At 36.2% G+C, this 24,453-nt stretch overlaps 1 pseudogene; it reads left to right on the top strand.

The window, feature by feature from the left end:
• The first annotated feature begins 1,186 nt into the window (after positions 1-1,186).
• LOC138146706 (intraflagellar transport protein 22 homolog) overlaps positions 1,187-24,453 on the top strand; it is a 54,665-nt pseudogene continuing 31,398 nt past the window's right edge.

Raw genomic sequence — 24,453 nt, 5'->3', positions numbered from 1 at the left:
GCTACAGCATGCAGACAAATCCCTGAACTGTGGTAGGTGAAATACTACCTGGAGAAGTAAAGAATCCATTAGATCTAAGGTGGCCACTGAAAGATGTGTGTGTGTTTATTCTAATGCAGATACCAAGGACATCATTAACAGTGAAAAGTCTTTTTTTATCTATGCCATCAAGCAGGAGTGGGGGGGAGGAGGGAGAGCAAGACAAAACAAAACAAAAACAATGCCTTCCTTTACTTTGGTAGGGTGACATCAAGGATTCTTAATTAGCAGCAGCATCTAATTGCCATGAGGCTTGTATTCCTATCTGCTTTCTAGAATAAGAGCTAAGAGCTAAGTCTTGAAATTCTATCTGCCTCCACAAAGTTGCTCAATCCAGATAATGTACCCAGGTCTGGTTGTACAACTAACGTAAACTGTTGTCCAACTAGCTTGAATTTGCTTTCTAGTAAAATTCTAAAATGAATCATCAAAGAATTGGTTGGTAGAAATGTAGAAAATGAAATAATCACCAAGAACCAACATGTCTTCATCAAGAATGGGTCATACTAAGAATGACTCAGAATGAAGAACTAATATTCTCTCTCTCTCTCTCTCTCTCTCTCTCTCTCTCTCTCTCTCTCTCTCTCTCTCTCTCTCTCTCTCTCTCTCTCTCTCTCTCTCTCTCTCTCTCTCTCTCTCCCTCTCCACTCTGGTTACTAAGATAGTATGCCAAGGGAATTTTATGTATAATTTGGTTGAGTTTTAGCAAAGCATTTGATAAAAAATCAAATGTTTTGTAGTAGAAAAAGAGATGTTTGGGATAAATGATAATATAATTAGATGGATTTAAAACTAGTTAAATGGTTGGAGTCTAAGAATCATCATAAAAAGTTTAAATCATCTTGGATAGAGATCTTTAGTGGAGTGCTCCACAACCTATTCTTGGACCTGTGTTGCTTTGCAGTTTTATCACTGAATCAGCTAAATGCTCTGGTGGCATATTTCTCAAAATTTTAGATAACCCAAAGGAAATAAGGAGGACTAATATATTAAGTGACTGATACAAAGGTTTTAATAGATTAAAACTTTAGGTGAAATATAAAAAAATGTTTCAAATATAATAGGAATAGCCTTGGCAATGGCAGTGCCTATGGGCTGGGGCCCAGGCTGGGCAGCAGGAGATGCCCTGTTTAATAGGGCCTGTGCCATGCGCAATATCAAGATCCTGTTTGTGGGGCCTTGTGAGAATTGTACTAACTTTTTGACAGAGTCCTTCAATATCACATAGTACAACCCAACCCAAAGTGTGAGGATCCTGCAATTTGAGAGCCCTTAAATAACTAGCAACAGTAGGACAGGGTGAGAGTTTGAGCTGTGGGATTGTGGAGGAGATAAAAAGTTTGAATCATGCTGTCCCACCCTTGTGAAGGAATTTCATGGAATGGTGATCATCTTCAATGCCGATATCCCCAGACACCTGAAGGAGATTGAAATGTGGCAGTCTAACAACAGCAGCTGTTACAAGACAATCAATGTTTCTTAATTGGGCACCATAAGACAGGGTCTGGAGTGGACAAGAACAACTTCTCTCTTGCCTTGCTTTTGGACAAAGTGAAACTGGTACACTCCAGTCTGGAGGAGGAATCTGAGAAGATCCAGATTGCATTCATCAAGCACTTGTAAAGTCCAGCCATTATGGTGCCTGAGAGCAGAAATAGGGAAAGGATGTTGATCACCAAATTTTACAGCTATTCATTGTTCAGGCAAGATTTTTTATTTTATTTTTATAACTTTGAATTACTTGCTTTCATCTTGGGCCCATCTGGAATCACCCTCTTGCCCAAATCAGGTCTGAAATCTCTCTGAGGGCTCTGACTCTGTGTGTGTGTGTGTGTGTGTGTGTGTGTGTGTGTGTGTTTGTGATATCAAATGAGATCTGCCAAGAGGTTATGCTTCCTGTGCTAAAAGAAGGTCCCTACTGGCCAGTGATTCCCTGGATACCAACTGTTCTTTTTGGTTTCAAGAACCCTGTTGGTGAATTTGCCTGGTTCCAATATTGTCAAAAAGCTGTAAAATCAGACTCAGTTTTGTTTGTTTAGCTTTGTTTCTTTTGCAAATGTTATTGCTGTTGCCCGGTGATCAATCTGTCCATCAGGATAGTTGCTGCTGGTGTGTAATAACCAAATGTGTTGTCTTTTCAATAAGTGTAACGGAATGTTTATTTATACATATAAGTCCATAATGTTAGGAAAACTATGCTAAATTGATTGCAGCCTTAAGGTCAGTTTATATAAATAGACTTTTATAAACACCAGAGCAGTTTCAGATAAAAGGCATGTTATGTTTTCATATCACCTAATTTGTAAAAAGTGCAAAAGAATTAATATTCAAAGGTTATAAAGGCATGTGGCTTTCAATTCATTGAATAGATAAGCTTATTTTCATGTTGTTGTTTTATTGAGAAGGATTTTCATTTTTTCCCTACTGCCTTTAGAATTGTCTTAAAGCTTGTCATATGTAACCAGTCAGAAATAAACTATCAAAACCTATAGCTTGAAACTATAGCTCTACTCAATGGGTATGTATATAGACACATATAGAAATATATACACATATGTACACATAAACACAGACACATATACATTTATATACCTCCTATATATGTATTTTGAAGTAAAAATAGAAAAGAAGAATGACTTTACCTCTCAGATTCAATTTCCTTATTTGTGAGACTCAAATGAGATAACATGTAAAGATCCAACAAGAATATGTACATACACACATATCAGTTTGCAAAATTTATGTGTCACATAAATGTTAATTGTTATTGATAAAGGTAAATAAATATGAAGTCAGTTAATTTTTTTTTAAAAGTAATAGGAATAAATATAAATTGGGATGGGGAACTATAAGGAAGTAACAGTGGCTCATCTAAATGAAATCTAGACTTTTTAGAGGACGTAGTCTCATAGTTAAGGAAGCTAATGCTATCTTAGGCTGCATTAAGAATGGCAAGTATAGCATTGGATCAGTGGAATAGATTAGGTACAAATTACATTATATTAAATTGCCATAGTAATCTAGTATATGATAAACCCAAACATCCAAGCTTTTGGAGCAAAAACTCATTATTTGACAAAAACTGCTGGAAAACTTGAAAGAGTAAGGCAAAAACTAGGTATATATCTCAAATTGTATACCAAGATAAGGTCAAAATGGATACATGATTTACACATTAAGGGCGAAACCACAATCAAATTAAGAGAGCATGAAATAGTTTAGCTGTCAGATTTATCAATAAGGGAAGAATTTAGAACCAAAGAAGACAAAAATATCATTATAAAATATAAAATAATTTTGATTATATACTTTTTTTAAAAGTTGTGGGTTTTTTTGGTGAAAAACAAAACCAATGTAACTAAAATTATAAGGAAAGCAGAAAATTGGGGGAAAATTTTGCAACAAGTTTGTCTGATAAAGTCTTTATTTCTCAAGTATATAGAGAACTGAGCCAAATTTATAAATATGTAAATCATTCTCCAATTAAGAAATAAAGGACAAGCTATGTAAAGTCATTAAAATGTTCTAAATGTTTATTAATTAAAGAAATGTGGGGCGGCTAGGTGGCACAGTAAATAGAGCACCAGCAAGGAGTCAGGAGGACCTGAGTTCAAATCCGTCCTCAGACACATAATGCCAAAAAAAAAAAGCTAGCCATGTGACCTTGGGCAAGTCACTTAACCCCAATTGCCCTGCAAAAAGCAAAAAAAAAAAAAAAGAAATGCAAATTAGAACAATTCTGACATACCACCTCACCTATCAGGTTAACTAATATGATAACAAAGGAAAATGCTGGATGTTGGAGGGGATGTAGGAAAATGAGACACTAATTTGTTATTAGTGGAGTTGTGATCTGATCCATCCATTCTGGAGAGCAATTTGGAACTATGCCAAAGGGCTATAAAATTGTTCATACTGTTTGATCCCACAATATCACTACTAGGTCTATACCCCAAAGATATTCCAAAAAAAGGGAGAGAAAGGACCTATTTGTATAAAAATATTTTTTTTTATATTTTTTTGTACCACAGCACTTCTTTTTGTGGTGACTAAGAATTGCAAATTGAAGGGATGCCTATCAGCTGGGGAATGGCTAAACAAGCTGTGGTGTATGATTGTACTGAAAAATCATTATCATATAAGAAATGATGAGCAAGATGACTTCCTGCTGGAAAAAACCTGGAAAAATTTACATGAACTGATACATAGTAAGGTGAATAGTACCAGAAGAATGTTGTACATAGTAACAGCAATATTGTTTGATGAAAAACTGTAAATAACTTAGCTATTCTCAGCAATGCAATGATCCAAGACAATCCCAAAGGACTCATGAAGAAGCATACAATCTCCCTCCAGAGAAAGAACTGATATATATATTTTTTAAAGCAGTAACTTGCTTTTAAGTAACTTTTAAGTAACTTGCTCAAGGTTACATGGCCAGTTATTTCTGGGTGTGGTGCTAAGTATCTGAGCCCAGATTTGATCCCCAGGTCATCCCGACACTGGAGCCGGTGCTCTTACTCGCTGTGCTACCTGCCCACCCCAAGAACTGATATTGTTTGAAGACAAACTGAAGCATGCTAAAAAAAGAAATGGCAGAGCATTCAGGAATAAAAAGGTGTGTGTGTGTTTTGCTGTATTCTGCACTAGTTGGACCTCATTTGAAGTACTATGTTGAGTTTTGCATGCCAAATTTTAGGAAGAGGATCATTAAGCTGGAACATGTACACAGAGGGAAATCAGGATGGTGAGGAGTCTGAAGTTCATTTCAGATGAGTATTGATTGAAGAAACAGGCTAATTAGTCTTGTCAAAGAGTTTCAGGAGAGGTGTGCATGATAACCATATTCAAGTACTTGAAGGTTTGTCATTTAAAAGAAAGGTGATGGTCTGAAGATGAAAGAGATAGGAACGATGATTGGAAGTGTTTATAAAGTGGTTTGGAAGGCAAATTCAATCTAAGTAAAGGAAGAAAAACTTCCAACAATTTATCATATGCATTTGTATTTACAACTGTTATACAAAATTGTTATACACATGAAATGTGCTTCCTCAGCAGGTAGAAGTTTTCCCATCCATTGGCCATTTTCTGGCAGATGTTTGATAACCACATTTTGAATGTTTCAGAGACAAGATTTGTTTTCAGTCATGGATGGACACTTGAGTTCCCTTCCAACTCAGAAATTCTGGGATTGTGATAACATTTTGTCAATAGTAATGGGATTTGTGCAATGAAAGTGGCCTTTAAATCTGGTGATATGGCAGAGGCAGTCATTTGACTCCTCTGTCTCTTTCTACAAGCTTGTGTAGGGTTTGGCCTAGGTCTGTTTCTAACAGTAGAAGCTATGGAAGTGTTCGGCTTCCATTGCTGCACCACATAAACATATAGATAGAGTAATTTATAATCTTCTCATCCAACTTTATGTCACTTAAGGAGGTGGAAGTGAGCTCAGGAACCCATGAAAAGTTGGACAAGGTCAAACTGGACCATCACCCTACCCAAGAATTCAGCAGGGAACAATTCTTGATCCTGGCACAAAGCCTCAGCTTAGGAAATAAAGCTTGAGAGATTGATTATTATTATTTACTACATTTACTACACATTTCCTATACACACATATATACAAATAAATACATATATACATACATGTATATATTTGTGTGTATGCATGCATTCACACATATTCCTCTAAAGGAAAGAGTAACGACTCTGGAACAACTACAAACAAAGATTTGCATGGGAACTACATGGTCTTAATTTCCCTGTAAGAATATATTGATTCTTAGAAACATCCTTAGAGAAAGTGAAATCATAACATATCCTATCATATGTTGAAGTCAGATTGTTAAGGACTTTAAATAACAAAAAAAGTTTATATTTTTTATGCTAGACACAATATAGAGCCATTTAATTTCTTAAGCCGGGAGATGATAACATGAGATGTTTTAGGAATATTGCCTTGGTAAAATTTGTGTATAAGGAAATAAGTCATGATTAAATGAGACAGATTTGCAAAAAGGAAAATGGCAAATTCTAGAGAAGGTATGGGAAAACAGGTACACTCATGTACTATTGTTGGAGCTATGAACTAGTTTCACTAAACTGAGCTAAACACTAAACTGTTAAACTGTAAATACCATATGACTCAGCAAAGAGATCCAAGAAAGAGTAAAAGGACGCATATATACAAAAATATTTGTAGCAGTTCTCTTTGTGGTGGTGAAGAGGGTCACCATAAAATGTTGAGGTATAGGTTTTAGGGGTGCTGGAGACCCCGGAATAGAATGTGACTGAAGTCTTCTCTCAGCCAAAGAAAAGCAAAGTTGATTAAAAGTTTCACCATAATGGGTAGACTCTTAAGGAGCCTCAGTATCTGTGATGCTTGTACTGGGCAAGTGGGCCAGAAAAATCTGACACAGAATGAGTCTGAGCTAGATCATTTTTCAGGCTTTCTCTCACACCTGATGGAGGCAAGATAGGGTCTTATATACAGAAAGGTTGTGGGAGGAATCTAGGGGTGGTCTAGGGGAGGAGTTTGGGGAGGGTCTTCAGGAGGAGTCAAATGAGGTCAGGCTCCAGTGATGAGAGATTAAGGGTGGGAGGTAGCTGAAGGCTACCTGGAGATGAGACAATGGAGGGTTTGGGAGGATCAAGGGTGGGAGCTAGCTGGACAAAGGAGGGCTAGGCTAGTAACAGAGGTTTGGGTCCAGTCACAGTGAAAGGCTCATAGTCTCAGGCAAATGCCTCATCAAATGGATTCGATCAGAATTCAAGGGGGTTCCCAGAGTCTGTACCTCATCAGTGACAAAACATTGGAAAATTGGGGATACTTATTAAGTATCCCCAATGAATGAACAAATTATGCTATGTAAATATGATAGAATAGTATTAAGGGTTTTTTTAGATGGAAATTGTTTCAGAAAACCCTGGGAAGATGAGTATGAATTGATACAAAATGAAATTAACAGAGTTAGAATAATTTCTATGATAAGAAGAATATTGTAGTAGATCTGATCAACACAATGACCAACCATAACTCCAAAGAACACATGCTAAAATATGCTGTCTGGTGATAGATAAAACATATAGACAATGGAGTGATTCAGAGTACAAATTGACATATATTTTCTTTCCTTTTTTAAAAAATTTCTTCTTTTTCTTGCTTTTTTTTCTTTTTCCTATGACTAAATTCTGGTGTTTTCTGTTTTTGTTTTTGGATGATCATCTGTATTTGTAATGGGTTTTGTTTTTCTTGCCTTCTCAATAGGTGGAATAGGAGAGGGGAAGAGAGAATTAGCAACTGCAAATAAAATAAAATACATTTTTTTAGGAAGGAATATCACAGCAGCTGTGTTGATAGGAGAACAGGGAGACTTGGGGCAGACAGAAGGGAAAAATTTGCGGCAGGGGGAAAATTATGAGACAACTGAATTATCCCAAGTGATTGATCATTGATTAGGACTTTCCATAATTAGACTGTTAGATGTGGGAGGGTAAAGAATTACAGGATTATGCATTTAAGAGCTAGAAGAGATTTTAGATGTCACTGAGTCCAACAGTTTGATTTTTACCACTTGGAAATTGAGTTCAGAAGAGGTTTTTATTTGCCCAGCATCATACAGCTAGCAAGAGTTTAAAAAGGAAAAATTTGAACACAAGTTTTCCTAACACCAGGTACAATAATACTCTCTCTACTATACCATACTGGGGACAACTGTGAGAGACTTCAAGGGGGCAGATCTTCAAACTGGGATTATTTCCCCTTAATACATTTTCCTAATAATCACAGAAACTTACGTTTAATACTTCCTGTCATTGCAGGGTTTTACTAAATTCTGCTTTATGAGCAAGCTTTCCGTGGTCAGGACTTTTTGTCTTCTTTTCTTTAGGATTTCTAAAGGAATGTATTCTCACAACAGTCTATAAATGATCATAACACTACTACTTAGAGTACTGGCTAAATGATGGTTCCATTACCCTTTGCAATGTGGATGTTTCACATGAGGGCGGAGCAGCTCTTCATGGTGAAATATATGATCTTCAAGCAAGCCTTCTCTGAGGATCAGTCCGTCTCCTGGGAGATTTTAACACTGCTATTTCTACAAATAGGAAATCCTCACTGCTCAGACAAATGCAAAAAGAGCCTTGAAAAAGGCATTGGGGACTTGGTGCTTATAGATATATAAAAAGATATAAACTATAAAGCAAAAGGATATAAATTCAATTTGATGAGGCCCCAAATGTAATCCTACATGGGCAGTGTAATTATAACATACTCACAGTAATATAAAACCAAGAAATATACAGTGAATGAAATGCCCTTTCACAACCAGTGGCATGAAATATCTTGTGGAAACCCAGGCAAGTTATTTAGTATTTCCGTGTCTTATTTTTCTCACATTAGAAAGGGGCAAATTCTACCTGCTTCACCAGGGATTTCACAAATCCTCATCATGTAAACATTTGTGAGATGCTTAAACCAGATTCGTCCAGTGCTTAATTTACATCCTAGGAATAGCTAAGAATTCCATTAATCCTTTCAGCATGCTAGGCTCCATGAAAGACAATAAACTTTCTACTGTGCAGTTCTTGGAGACTAATGTAAATATGAGGGCAGCTAGGTGGTACAAAAAATAAGAGTGCTGAGTCTGGAGTCAGAAAGACTCAACTTTATGAGTTCAAGTCTGACTTTAGACACTAACTAGCTGTGTGCCCTTGGGCAAGCCACTTAACCCTATTTGACTCAATTTCCTTACCTGTAAAATGAGCTAAAGAAGGAAATGGCAAACTGCTCCAGTATCTTTGCAACACACACACACACAACACAAAAAACAAAAATAAAAAAAATGGAGTTACAAAGAGTGGACATAAGTGGAATGACTGAACAACAACAACAATAGATGATATATAGATATATAGATATGTATACCTATATTAGAATGTATATATAAAATATATGTGTATAGGTATATATGTGTGTATATATATGTATATTGATGGAGATCTGTTCCGTATTCCTTTTTAGTAGGTCTTTGGATTAGCCTGGTTTAATGAAAAGTAGGGTGGTACAATAGATTATCCTTAAACACAGAATCATAAGGTATAGGATCAAACATATCATTTTCTAAGTAGATTAGCCTCCATGAACTTTAATTTCCTTGTCCAATTTTTGAGTATATTAACACTTATATCAGGCACTCTTAACTTGGTTTCTGTGAACTTTAGAAAAAATATTTTAATATAATAAGTTTCCTTAATAATCCTGTGCATTTTATATTCTGCATTTAGGAACATTGTTTAGATGAGTTCATAGGCATCAGAAAAATGCCAGAGGAGTCCATACCACAAAAATATTAAGAACACCTGATGGGGGGTGGAGCCAAGATTGTGGAATGAAAGCAGGGACGTAACTGAGCACTCTCACAAATTCTTTAAGATACCTCTAAAAAAGCAAATGTGAACAAATTTGAGGGTGGCAAAATTCACTAGGAGACAGAGTGTGGCAGATTTCCAGTCCAGGAGAGGCCAACTGACCCATGGGAAGGCCCTGTTGCACCAGATTGGGAGAGTACAGAGTGCATGGATCTATACCTGACCATAGTGGAGTGGGAGCAGGCTCTGGTGGACTGAATCACTGGTGACAGTGGTGATTGCCAAATCTCTCGGCCTAGGATGGGGTCTGTTGGAGCTGGGTGAGACAGAAGCGCAGAGCCTGAGGCAGCAGCAGCAGCTACTCTTGGGGCTATCAGCCCACAGACTAAATGTTTGAAAGTCTTGAACTTGAACTTCTGGAAGTCAAGATGGCAGAGTAAACTGTGAGTGCTTTCATCCCCCTCTGATGACCTTGAAAAACCCAGAAAATATAGCCCCAAGAAAAACCCTGGAATAAGGGATCCAGCAGCAGTAGGGGTATAGCAATCTTTTATCTTAGAAGGTTAGGGAGATCAATGGGTCAGATCCCTCTTGCTATGGTTAAAGGGGACGAGTATAGAATGGAAGGCATCCCAGCAAGCCCCACCTCAGGGGACCAGCAGGGGATCTTAGGCCCCAAAGGGATGGATCTGGCAAGCGCCAGCACCAGGACCCCAGGCATGCCTTCATACAGCCAGGGAAATGGCAGACACCAGCACAGAAAATGGCTAAGGATATCCATGCTATAGCGCTGCCCTACGGGAAGAGGAGACTTCCAGTGGCCGGACCACCTCGCCCCCACATCTCACACTGTAAGCTTCAGTGTAACCCTGGGGAAACATTGAAAGACATCACCTGGCCACAATACTTGGCACACACCAGTCAGTTTCAGCTCAGCACCAGGTGAGCAACAGCATCATATAGTTTCTAGCTGGCAGAACCAAAGGCTTCAGCACACAAAAGCCAGTAGCCAGAACCCTAGCTCCCAGTACAAGAAGCTTGGATCAGAGCCTACCATGCCACAGAAGCAGAGATCCACTTTAAAAGTGAGGGGGAAAAAAGCAATCACAATAAAGAAGCAAACTAGAAAAACAAAGACCACAGAATCCTACCATAGAGACAGGAAGAAGCAAAACATGAACTCAAAAGAAGATAGCATTGACACTGTACCCACATCTGGGTAACTCAAAGGGAATATCAACTGGTCTCAAGCACAAAAAGCATTCTTGGAAGAGTTCAAGGAGGATTTTAAAAACCAAATAAGAGAGGTAAAAGATAAACTGATCAATTAAAAAAATATTATGGATAAAATGGAAAAAAAAATCACTGACAGGAACAAATCTTTAAAAAGTAAAATTGGCAAAGTGGATAAGGAGGTACAGATCCTAACTTGAGAAATAACTCCTTGAAAAGTAAAATTGTCCAAATGGAAAGGGAGGTACAGAAAATAACTGAAGAAAACAATTTGTAAAAGTTATAATTGGGCAAATAGAAGCTAATGACTCTATGAGGCATCAAGAATCAGTTAAACAAAACCTAAAGAATGAAAAAAATAGAAGAAAACATAAAATATCTCATTGGAAAAACACCTGACCTGGAAAAAAATCCAGGAGAGATAATCTAAGAATTATTGGTGTAGGGGTGGCCTAGGAAGCATAGCAAGTAAGAGCACCGGCCCCAGTGTCAGGATGACCTGGGGATCGAATCCGGGCTCAAACACTTAGCACCCACCCAGAAACACCTGGCCATGTTACCTTGAGCAAGTTACTTAACCCCAATTGCTTAGGGGCAGCCAGGTGGCTCACTGAGTAAGAGCACCAGCTTCAGTGTCGGGATGACCTGGGGATCAATGGGGGTCAAATCTGGGCTCAGATACTTACCACCACACCCAGAAATAACTGGCCATGTAACCTTGAGCAAGTTACTTAACCCAAATTGCTTTAAAAAAAAAAAAAGAATTATTGGTCTACTGGAAAGCCATGATGAAAAGAAGAGCTTGAACAGTATCTTCCAATAAATCATCAAAGAAAATGGCCCAGAGGTCCTAGAACCAGACGGTAAAATAGTCATTTGAAGAATTCACTGATATACTCCTGAAAGAGATGCCAAATTGAAAACTCCAAGGAATATTGTAGCCAAATTCCAGAATTATCAGGCCAAGGAGAAAATGCTGCAAGCAGCAAGAAAGAAACAAACCAAATATCATATAACTACAGTTAGAATCACACAGGACCTTGCAGCTTCTGCATTAAAAAATTGGAAGGATTGAAATATTCTGTAAGGCAAAGGAGCTTGGACTACAACCAAGGATCAACTACCCAGCAAAATTGAGCATAGCCTTTGAGTGAAGGAGAAGGACATTCAATGAAATAAGGTGTTTCTTGACCTTCCTGATGAAAAGGCCAGTCAATGGAAAATTTTATCTTCAAAACAAGGCTAAAGAGAAGTATAAAAAAGTGAACAGGAAAAAAAAAGAAAAAAAACCCCTCTTATTATTCAATAAGGGCAAATTGTCTATATCCCTATATGGGAGGAAGATACTTGTTAATCTTGAGAATGGTATATTTATTATGACATTCAAAAGGGATATACATAGACAGAGGGTGTGGAAATAAATTAACTGATGTGATGATAAGAAAAACCTAATTAAGAAGTGAAAAGGGTTGGTAATGAGAGAAGAGGTAAGGTAGAGCAGGAAAGGGTAAATTACATCACATGAAGAGGCACAAAAACTTTTTACATTAGAGGGAAAGAAGGAAGGGAAAAGAACATTGTTTGAGATTCACTGTCATAAGATTTCCTTCAAGGAGGGAATAACATACTCTATTAAGTATAGAAATCCAACTTGCCCTATAGGCAGTAGGAGAGGAAAGGGGAAAGAAAATGGTGGGGTTGGTTAGAAGGGAGGTAAGAATTAGTAAGAGAAAAGGGAGAGTGAGTTGATAGTGAGGGAATACTGAGGGAGGCTGTGGTCAAAAGCAATACTCCTTTGAGGAAGGGAAGGGAGAAGGAAGAAATAAAAGCATCAATAAGGGGGGAAAATATAATAGAGAGAAAGATACAGATAATAATGATAATAATTGTGAATGTGAATGGGATGAACTCTCCCATAAAATGGAGGTGGATAGCATAATGGATTAAAAACCATAATCCTACAATATGTTGTTTACAATAAACACATTAGAAACAGGGGGATATATACAGGGTAAAGGCAAAAGGTAGGGTAGACTATATTATGCTTCAGCTAAAGTGAAAAAGGCAGGGGTAGCAATCCTAATCTCAGACAAACAAAAGTTAAAATAGATCTGATTAAAAGAGATAAGGAAGGAAGGAAACTATATCCTGCTAAAAAGGCACCACTGAGAATGAAGCAATATCATTACTTAACATACATGCCCCAAGGGGTATAGCATCCAAATTCCTAAAGGAGGGAATTAGAGGAAGAAATAGACAGCAAAACTATATTAGTGGGGAACCTCAATCTCCCCCTCTGTGAATTTGATAAATCTAATGTCAAAATAAACAGGAAAGAAGTTAAGGACATGAATAGATTTTTAGAGAAGGTAGATATGATAGACCTCTGAAGAAAAGTGAATGGGGAAATAAAGGAATATACCTTTTTCTCAGTGGTACATGGAACATGCACAAAAATTGACCGTGTACTATGGCATAAAAACCTTACAATCTAGTGCAGAAAGGCAGACATAGTAAATGCATCCTTTTCAGATCATGATGCAATAAATATCATATATAATAAAGGCCATGGAAATATGGACTAAAAATTAATTGGAAACTAAAAATTATAATCCAAAAAAATGAGTGGATCAAAAAAAAATCTTAGAAAAAATCAATAGCTTCATTCAAGAGAATGACAATAATGAGACCACATTAAAAAAAAACTTATGAGATGCAGTGAAAGTGGTTCTTAGGGCAAGTTTTACATCTCTGAATGCTAATATGAATAAAATAGAGAAAAAGGAGATCAATGAATTGGACATGCAAATGAAAAAGCTAGAAAAAGAACAAATTGAAAATCCCCAGTTAAATACCAAATTAGAAACACTGAAAACCAAAGGAGAGATTAATAAAATTGAAATTAAGAAAACTATTGAACTAATAAATAAAAATAAGAACTTGTTTTATGAAAAAAACAATAAAATTGATAAGCCTTTATTCAATTTGATTAAAACAAAGAAAGAAGAAAATAAAATTATCAGTATAAAAAATAAAAAGGGTGAATTCACCTCCAATGAAGAGGATGTTAAAACAATAATTAAGAATTATTTTGGCCAATTGCATGCCCAATAATTTGACAATCTTAGTAAAATGAATGAATATTTACAAAAATATAAATTGCCCAGATTAACAGAAGAAGTAAAATACTTAAACAACCCCATCTCAGAAAAAGAAATTTTACCACAAATAGAGCGCAAATGTTCTAACCTTTGTTTTCACAGACAAATTGGAAGAGGATGTAACAATGACATTTTCAACTGATATTTTCACCTAGTACAATCACTTTAACACATTATTTGGGCTTTTGTTATAAGACTGGAATTGCACTGCAACCCAGGTGGTAGATCCATGAAAAAAGGATTAGCTATCATTCTACTTGGCACAGTAGTTGGTATGCAGCTTACCTTTCATTTTCTGGCTCTGTTTGCTTTCTACTCCATTGTCAACATCATCATTATGCCCTTCTCCATTCAATGAGCTCATGACATCAGGAAACTCATCATCATGGAGATTGCTTCAACTTTGTTCTTCAAAATCTTCAGTATCCTCAGTTGCTTCTGCTCTTCTGATTGGAGGGCTAGAGAGAGGAACAAAACATTTTTCTCCTCTCCTCCCTATAAAACTTGTAAACCTATAAAAAGTTCAAAATTCTAGTCATCCCTTCACTTGCCACCAGCTTTTCTGCTTGGATTCATATTCCACCACCACCACTACCACCATCACCATCCTCATCATCATCATTCTGCAGTCATGTACACTCTAGTGTACATCACTCAGCTTCCTTTTGTTGTCTTCCTCTAATAGATTGTAAGTTCCTTGAAGGCAGGGACTGTAAGGAATATATTTTTCTTTTTTTTTTTTACAATCCCAGTGCTTAGAACAGTACCAGACACATAGTAGGTGCTTAATAAATGCTTATCATACCATATCATTAATGGTGTCAGATATTTTTCTTAGTAGATGGTGATCACTTTTAATTAATTGAGGTACAGTATCTGCCTGAACAGAAGGGATGGAGACATAGTTCAAGTGCAAAACCAGGAAGCATTTATTTGGCAAGTACAGCACAGGGGTATGTGGGAAACAGGGACCTGGTGGCTCTCCTCTAATGATTAGGGATTTAGAGGATGATTTGTATGGTTTTAAAATCGAGGGAGGCAGAAAAATAGGAGGAATACAGAGTAACCAAAAGCAGGATGTTTGTGCAAGCTCTGTCCATTTGGAGGTAGTATGTACCAGTTTTAGGCAGCCCTGTGGTTACTGGCCCAGCAGAGGTGTTCCAGGTTCAACCAGCAGACACCTCAAAGGATCACTGGTATGTCACACTCAATCAATATTCATGCTGTCTGCTCATTGGCTGATGTCGATTCCCATGTTATTTCAGCCTATCCTAGATAATAGAGAGCTCAAGCAAATCAAGGTGATTAGCTAATTCATTATTCATTCCATTTATATAATGAGATAACAATTTTTTTCCCCCAAAGGGTTAAGGGAACTCCATATATTGCTGTAATGTGAACATGCCTAAGTATTATAACTAAGATATTGTTGCATCTGGAATATTAACAATAACAACAACAATAATAACTGCATTTATGTAGTACTTTAAGGTTTACAAAATGCTTTAAAAATGATATTACCTGAATTATCTTCACAATAACCATGGGAGGAAGATATTATTTGTTTCCATTACTTTGCAGATGAGGAAACTAAAGCTCACAAGGGCTGAATGACTTGCCCAAATCTTTCTGACTCAAGGGCCAACACTCTATCCACTCTGCCATCTAATTACTGAAGGAAATTAGCATTCTCCTTTTCTTCTCAAAGTAAAGTCAGGCACAAGGAAACAGGTTGATACATCTTGTTGAACTAGATGGAAGTTTTTCAGTTCTATTAGGAACTCTTTTTTTTTCCTTTTGGAAGAAAAAAAATGAAAGTATTACCACCAATTTTAATCAGCAGAAAAACTGAAACCTTTCAAGTGCAAATAAGTATCATTATAAAGAGAAATCAAACTGAGCCCCAATGCTGTTAATAAAAAGTATAACTAGGTCTTCCCATAATTTGCAGAGTTGCTGGGACAAACTGGTTGCCCTAATTCCTATCCCTTTTTACTTGTTTCTGTTTTCCAGTACAAAATCAACAATTAATGAACCAATAGACCATTGTGTTCTAGGCTGTGGTCATTCTTTGGGGGCATTTTCTCCTAAAACCTCTTCATTTTGTTGCTGAGTCAGTCTATCTTGTCTTAAGTGTGGTAGTGTGGAAAGAGCCTTGAACTTGGAGGTTGAAGTCCTAGCTGTGCCCAAGTCTCAGCCCTGCCACTTATTAATGTGTGACCTTGGGCAGGTCACTTTAACTCTTCAGACCTGTTTCGTCGTCTGCAAAATGAGGGTATCAGGTTAAATGTTCTCTAAGGTACTTTTTAGTTTAAAAAATTCTGTGAGGTATCTGCTCTACTTTTTCTGAATATTTACCTACATACACATACATATATGTGTGTGCGTGCATGTGTGTGTACATATAAATATATATAGGAATAAAATTTTTAAAAGTTTTCCCAATGTATATAGATGAGCTAGTGAATGTGGCTGAAGCCTAAAAGTATGAAAATCACTACTTTGATCAACCCATTTAATTAACTTATACCTTTTTAAGGACTATTAAAATACAGTTTGGAAATTATTTCAGGTACCTTAGGGAAGAAAAATTATGAAAAATAATACAACATTTGTCCTTCTCCATCCTTATTTATCAGAAGAGAGACATCAGATCAATTATAGCTCTGTATCTGTCATCCTATGACCTCAGGCAAGAAGGAAGTCTGCCCTCTACACCCCATGAGCCCTGGCCAATGCACAATCAGTTTCCTTGACAAAGTTCATCAAAATGTCTTTGACCTGGGAGTCATATGGAGGGAAGTGACCTGGGAGTCATATGGAGGGAAGCTCTCCATTACTGTGGTGCCATTCCTAATAATTTTATTGGATTTACTTCAAGACTGGATGATCTATCACGCCTTGTCTCAAGTACTGTGTTCAGTTCTCAGAACCATAGTTTAATAATATTGATAAGCTGGAGAGCATACTGAAGAAAGCAAAAACAAGATGGCAAAGTATTTTGAATCCTTAACATATTAGGATCAGATAGAGGAACTGGGTATGAAAAAGGAAAGATTTGAAGGTACTGGGTTAGCTCTTTTGGGGTATTTAAAGGACCATCATATGAACAGAAATTAAATATTTGATTTCGTTTCAGAAGACAGAACCAGAAGCAAATAGTGGAAGGGGCAAAACAGACAAATTTAAGCTTAATGTCAGGAAAACTTCCTATGGATTAGAGTTTTCCAAAATGGACTAGACCAAGGTTGGGGAACCTGTGGCTTCAAAGCCACATGTGGCTCTCTAGGTCCATAAGTGTGGCCCTTTGATTGAATCCAAATTTCACAGAATAAATCCCCTTAATAAAGAGATTTGTTCTGCAAAACTTGGACTCAGTCAAAAGTCTGCACCCAAGAACCTAGAAGACCACATGTGGCCTCAAGGCTGTAGGTTCCTCACCCCTGGACTAGACTATATGAAGAAATGGTATATTCTCTTCTTATTATTCTTCTTCAAAGAAGACATCCAGGTCTTGAAGCTGAGACTCTTTGTGTGACTAAAGGAAGGATTCCTTTCACATATGGATTGGATTACATGAAAGTAGCCTATATGTGAGTAATCAGTTTAAAGAATACTGTAAGATGTGACTGTAATGGAAATGGGAATTTGAAGATCTTCCCTGCTCCTTAATAGACCAAGGGGGGAGTTTGAAAACTTCCCCTGCTGTGAAGTAAACTCTGCCCCCTGATAGGCTGAATGGGGTCACATGGAGCCTGTGGTGGGAGGAGTTTGCTGAGGAGAAGCAGAGCCCACAGAGAGGCTGACAGAGCAAATCAGACAGTTGGACACAGTTCGGAACAGAGGAGCTCAGAAAAAGGAGTCAGATAGGCTTATGAGTAAATATTGATCATGTATTGGTTTGTGGGGAGGCTAAAGGTTGCTGTGGCTCTCAGCATTATTATGGCCTCTGAATATCTTTGGTACTTTGGCTTACTGGTTCTGGGATTTGGTTTTCTGGTGTTAAATAAATGCTTCAGTTCTATCCTCTATCTGGAGAATCTAGTATATTTAGCGATTGAATGTCATGCAATACTTAATGGTCATGGTCTTTATTGTGATCATGGACATTGTAAATATTGCATTGGCGCTATAGTGACAGGTGACAATATTCCTTCACAGGAGGATATAAGACCCCATTTCAACTGAGAAGTATCAATGAGGGCTGAACTTCTGTGACTATCATAGAATTGGTTTTACATTTTGACATCTAAACCAAAATATTTTTATGACGTGGGCACCAACCGAATGCCATACTACAAGCCTATCTCCACCTCACAGAAATCTTGTCACTGAACCTGAAGAATATTATGACATTTTCATTCAACTTGCCTACCTGTTAAATGATGCAAAATGAGGACAATTAAAAAAATAAGCCCTACTTCTTCAAGAAACTAGGCAAAAAAGGAGTTAAAAATTGAAGTTTTATTTTTTCAGTCTCAGAATAGAGTATGCCCCTCAGTGCTTTACTTTGCAGTATACTCTATCCATTATCTCCAGTGAAAATGATAAAAAATTAATTGAAACTTTATATCATAAAATATATACATTTCACTGTATATCTTTCACATTCCATCATGAAATATATTAGTATTAAAAACATTCCTAGTAAGCTAATGAGTACTTATATGAGAATTTGTCACATACAATATTTAACAGCTGTATGATTTCAATGTCTCTCTTACTAGAGGGAGGGTGTATTGGTCTGGATAGTGCACAGAAGTGTGGCCTAGACAACTTAGAATTTTGTCTCTCAGTTCTTGAGCAACACTGTTCATTAATTCTTACTACTCATAGTTCTTCATCTGTAAAACAAAGAAAATAATAGCTTCCTCCTGTCAAACATATTTCTATGAAATTTCAGCTTATTATCAAAGACTGAGTGTATGGGATATTAAAGTAGCATCCTGGTATTAAAAGCTATTTCTACATAAGATGAGAATGCTGCAAGATATGAGGGTCCTTTAAGGTGCAGAGCTCAATCCAGCATGCCATTCAGTATATTTGTCATTTAATAAGCATTTATTAAGCACCTACCTTGTGCCAGATACCATGTTAAGCACAGGTCCATCCGGAAACTCAAGAATACAGGAATCATCAAAATGCAAGAAGCAAGGTTTGCCAGGAATAATAGGAGTCAGATTCCAGGAACTAACAATTTGGCACAAGGATTTGAGGCCTGGCAACATTTCCTGAGAGAAGAAGTCTCCAGTTCTCTGTGTGGCACCAGGGTTAGACAAAGATGTGACTATGTAATCACTCACCCAAGTTATCTCTCTCCCTATAAAGATGCCAATTTATACTGTACTCTCCAATTTATGACCCATGGACCATTGTAGGCTCAACAACCATTTGCTTGTTCCTCACAGTTTCATTGTTAACCATTATCTGGCTTAATAGAATTATTTTTTTGAAAATTTGTTGTGTGTAGTAATAATATTAGCTAGCATTTATATAGTGCTCTACAAATGTTAACTCATGTTATCTTCCCAAAATCCCTGGGAAGCAGATGTTATTCCTATCCTTATTTTTCTGATAATAAAAAGAAAAAAACAACCCCCAACTCATAATATCTAAAGATTAAGAAATTTGCCCAAGTCATATAGCTAAGTGTATATGGTTATTTTTGAACTTATATATTTTTGACTCTAGGTCCAACATTCTATCCACAGTGCCACCTGACTGATAGCGGAAAGAAAACATTTGAAATCATAAGTCTTTGCCCCACTTCTGTGAATAATAATTCACCTAAGACACCCCTTACCTCACTTGCCAAATTGGTCAAATGAGGATAATAACATTGATATTATCCACTGTATAGAGTTGGGAGGACTATGACTTATAAATGGTAATTTTGGTTGGATGTGTTTATATGTACCTATGTATTTGTGTCCATATAAATAATTTAGTTATGAAAAATGTAAACTTGCCTAATACTCAAGTTTTATGGAATACAGAAGAAGGACAATGGTGAAATGAAAGACATACAAGGGGGAAAAAGGCTCAAAACAGGAAATCTTAGGGATAGCCCAACTTCAACACACACACACACACACACACAGACACATACAGACACAACACAAGTAAAAACTTAACAAAACCTCCAAGAATTTAGGAGTTTGCATTAGCTATATGCAATAAAAGGAGGGGGCAAATGCATGATGATAGCTAACATATAGTATTTTTAAAAATTTCAGAGCATTTTACAAATATTATTTTATCCTCACAACATCTTTGGGATGTAGGTGTTGTTAATCCTTATTTTATAGAAAAATAAACTGAGGCAAGTAAAGGTTAAATGACTCACCCAAAGTGACACGGTTAAAAAGGTATCCAAGACTAGGTTTAAACTCAGGGCTTCTCAACCCCAGGTCCAATACTCTATACATTACACTACTAAGCTGTGTATATATAATGAGTTTATTTTCTGGATTTGGATTAATGAGGAAGTCAGTTCTAAGAAGTCCAATTTCAATTGGGTCCTGAAGTTAAAGGACATCAAAACATTTCGTTTGTTTGTTTTCTTTTATTTGTTTATACCAGCTGAGCTCATATACTCCTATCACTGTCAAACATTGGTTTAAAGATTACTTGCATTTTTCTATGAAAATGCATCACAAACACATAGTGCAAGCTTAAGATATCAAAGTAAATGTCTAATTATATATGAACCTTTTTCCAAGACAGTTTTTACTGTCTTCAAACCCTCCAGACAGCAGCAGTGGAATATGAAAACCTTGTTGCTACTTAATGCTTAAAACATTAAATTGAATAATTAACAAATCAGGACATACTTGCTCAATGGTGGCACTTAGGGCATGACCTGAAGATTCATTTAATCCAGTTCACCTCAGGCATGCATGAGTCAGCATGGTGTAGTGGGAAAACACTTCACTTCTTCCAGTTATAAAACCTTGGTCCAAAACCTTATTTTTTTATGCTAGCCATGTGTCCTTGGAATTAATTGACATTCTGGTTTTCATTTTTCTCATCTGGAATACGTAAGTCTTCCTTCCTATTTGTTTTACCGCTTTTAAATGGTTTGGGAATGTACCACAAGAAATTGGTATGTAAAAGTCATTGGTGGGGCTGCCAGGTGGCTCAGTGAGTAAGAGCACCAGCCCCAGGGTCGGGATGACCTGGGATCGAATCCGGGCTCAGATACTTATCACCACATCCAGAAATAACTGGTTATGTAACCTTGAGCAAGTTACTTAACCCTGATTGCTTAAAAAAAAGTCATTGGTAAAATTCACAGCCATAAATTTCTGTATGTGCAGGAAAACTAGTTGTAATAGCAGTAGTAAAAGTCATAGTTATAGTCAGAGTCATTGTTGTTGCTGTCCAAATACTTGTATATACAAGGACCCTATACGGATAAGAAACTCGAACACTAATTCTGCCATTTGGTTCTACCCACAATGAAAGTTTTCTTCTGTACTTAATGCTTTTGCCATCAAAAATGAACATTTATTCGAATGGATACTTTAGTGATAATAGCACTCTCACTTCAGTTCATAAATGATATCTATCACTGATTAGACACTTTAGAACGTCTCTAAGAAATGTCCTTAGAAATGTTCCTAAACTTATTTATTTCTGTAAGACATTGAAACTGTGTCACACATACTTTTTGTATCGTTCTGAATAGATTATTCTGAGGTTTCATTAGCTTGCTTCAAAGAACGTTTTATCTAGATATGACAACACTCAAAGCAATTCAAAATTCTTTAGCAAGGTTCAATATGTTATCTTATTAGAATGTGTCTATATTTCTATCCCCAAATACACACACACATTTATAATAAGAAGTGCAGAATACTTATTTCAAAGGTGTGTTAATGACTTTTAAATATCTGGTATTGGCTAAGAGAGTGATTTATTAGTAGAAATAGGTAAGGTACACAATATAGAGTAGTAAATAATATTTTAATCAAATGTTTGATAAACCGAAGAGTCCAAACTTCTGAGATTTTGAGGTACAAACTCAAACTGGATAACAGTTTGGAAGAAATTAGGCATACAGTAATATCTCACACTGTATACTGAGATAGGGTCAAAATGGATGAGTAATTTAAAGGGTGATGTCATAAGTAAATCAAGGGAGCATGGAAAAATGTCCCTGTCATATATATGAAAAAGGGAAGGGTTTATGTCCAGAGATAAAGAAGCTTCAGGGAAATATAAGGAGAAATTTTAATTACATGAAATGAAAGGTTTTGCACAAGCCAAAATTAGAAGGAAAACAGGAAACCAAAGGGGGAAATTACAACAAATTTATCTGACATAGATTTCATTTAAAAATATATAGAGAATCAAATCAAATTTATAAAAACAAACAGGCATTTTACAGTTGATAAATGGTCAAAGAACATGAACAGTCAATTTTCAGAAGAAGAAATCAAAATTAAGTCAGATGAAAAAATATTCTAAATAACCACAGAAAATAAAAAAAAAACAACTCTGAGTTACCTCACACTTATCAGATTCCCTAAAATGATAGAAAAGGAAAATGCCAAATTCTGGAGGTCATGTGGAAAAATTAGGATACTAACAAACTGTGTAGTTGTGAACTAATCCAACCATTCTGGAGAACATTTTGGAACTACACCCAAATGGCTGTGCATACCCTTTGACTTAGCAATACCATTATAGATCTAAGATCAAATAAAAGGGAAACGGATCTATTTGTACAAAAGTATTTCAAGTAGCTCTCTTTCGTTGTGGCAAAGAATTGTAAATCGATGTGATGTCCATCAATTGGGGAATGGCTAAGTTGTGGTATATGATTGTGATGGAACAGTATTGTACTATAAGAAATGATGAACAGGATGGTTTCAGAAAAACCTCAGAAAACATATGAAATGAGCGGAGTTAGGAGAATAATGTACATGGTAAGAGCACTATTATAAGGATGATTAACTGTGAAAGACTTAGCTACTCTGATTAAGACAGTGATCCAAGAAAATTCTAAAGAACTTATGAGGGAAAATGCTATCCACCTCCAGAGAGAGAGAACTAAGGAACTCCAAGTATAAATTAAGCATGCTTTGTAAACTTTTGCAATACAGTTAATATGGAGGTATATTTTGTAAGACTTCACATATGTAATCGATATCACACTGCTTGTCTTCTCAAAGGAAGAAGTAACAGGAGAGAAAGAGAGAATGTAAATCTCAAAATTTTAGCAAATGAATATTAGAAATATTCTTTATGTGTAAGTAGAAAATATTTAACAAAATTAATAAAATACATATTAAAATGTAAAATGTCCCATGGTGATTTTTCCCTCTTTTAAAAATTTTGTTTATTTAACATTCTTTGATTTTTAAATTTTTAGTTCCCAATTCTCTTTACCCTCAATCCTCCTTGTCAAGCAAAATTATATCAAGTATACATATGAAATCATGTAAAACATATTTCAATATTAACCACATCACAAAAAAATGGAGAAACTTATACTTCAATTTCCAGTCAGAATTAATCAGTTCTCTCTCTGGAAGTGGATAGCATTATTTTTCCTCACTAGTCCTGTGAGATTGTCTTGGATTATTGTACTGATCAAAGATCATCATCATCACATTGCTATTACTGTGCACAATGATCTTCCCATTCTTCTCATTTTACTTTGCATCAGTTCATACATATCTTGCCATTTTTTCCTAAACAACCCCCTCAACATTTCTTATTGCACAATAGTACTCCATCAAAATCACATGCCAAGAATTATTCAACCTTTCCCCCAATTAATGAGTGTCCCCTCAGTTTCCAATTTATTGCTGCCACAAAAAGAACTGCTTTAAATATTTTTGTACATATAACTCCTTTCCCTTTTCCTTTGATCTCTAGACCTGGCAATGATTTTGCTGGGTCAAAGGGTATGCACAGTTTTATAGCCTTTGAACAGAGTTCTATATTCTCCTCCAGAATCACTGGACCAGTTCACAACTCAATTAAAGGTTTATTAGTGTACATATTTTCTCTCATTCACTCTAGCATTTGTAATTTCTGATAGGTATAAGGTAGTGCCTTGGAGCAGTTTTAATTTGTCTTTCTCGACTCAACAGTGATTTAGAGCATTCTTTATATGACTATAGATAGCTTTGATTTCTTCTTCTATAAACTCCCTGGTTATATTCCTTGACAATTTATCAGTTGGGGAATGTCTCTTATTTTTATAAATGTGACTTAATTTCTGTACATTTGAGAAATGAGACCTTTATCAGAGAAACTTGCAGTATTTGTTTTTTTATAACATTTCATTGTCTTATACCTTTTTGTCAAAATGTAATGATTATTTATTTCAATTATATTTATCTTTTGCTTTTGCTTTATCTGAGATCATGATTCTGACTGTGCTTTTTTTTAACTTCAGGCAAAGCAAAATTGCTTTTGCTCTACTGCTATATCTTTTTAATCTTGTTTCCCCTCAAGTTTATTTTGCTTCTGACTATTGCTTCCCTTAATGCACCTAATCTTTTATCATTTCCCGACATTTACATATCTTATCCTTTTCCCCTCCTATTTATCTAATTGGCATGATAGATTTTTATACCCAACTAAGAGAGAGAGAGAGAGAGAGAGAGAGAGAGAGAGAGAGAGAGAGAGA

This window comes from Petaurus breviceps, unplaced genomic scaffold, assembly GCF_028583685.1.
Source record: "Petaurus breviceps papuanus isolate PSGF00001 unplaced genomic scaffold, PetGlider_PUasm1.0 90769, whole genome shotgun sequence".
Classification (NCBI taxonomy): domain Eukaryota; kingdom Metazoa; phylum Chordata; class Mammalia; order Diprotodontia; family Petauridae; genus Petaurus; species Petaurus breviceps.
This window is presented reverse-complemented; position numbering and strand designations above follow the sequence as displayed.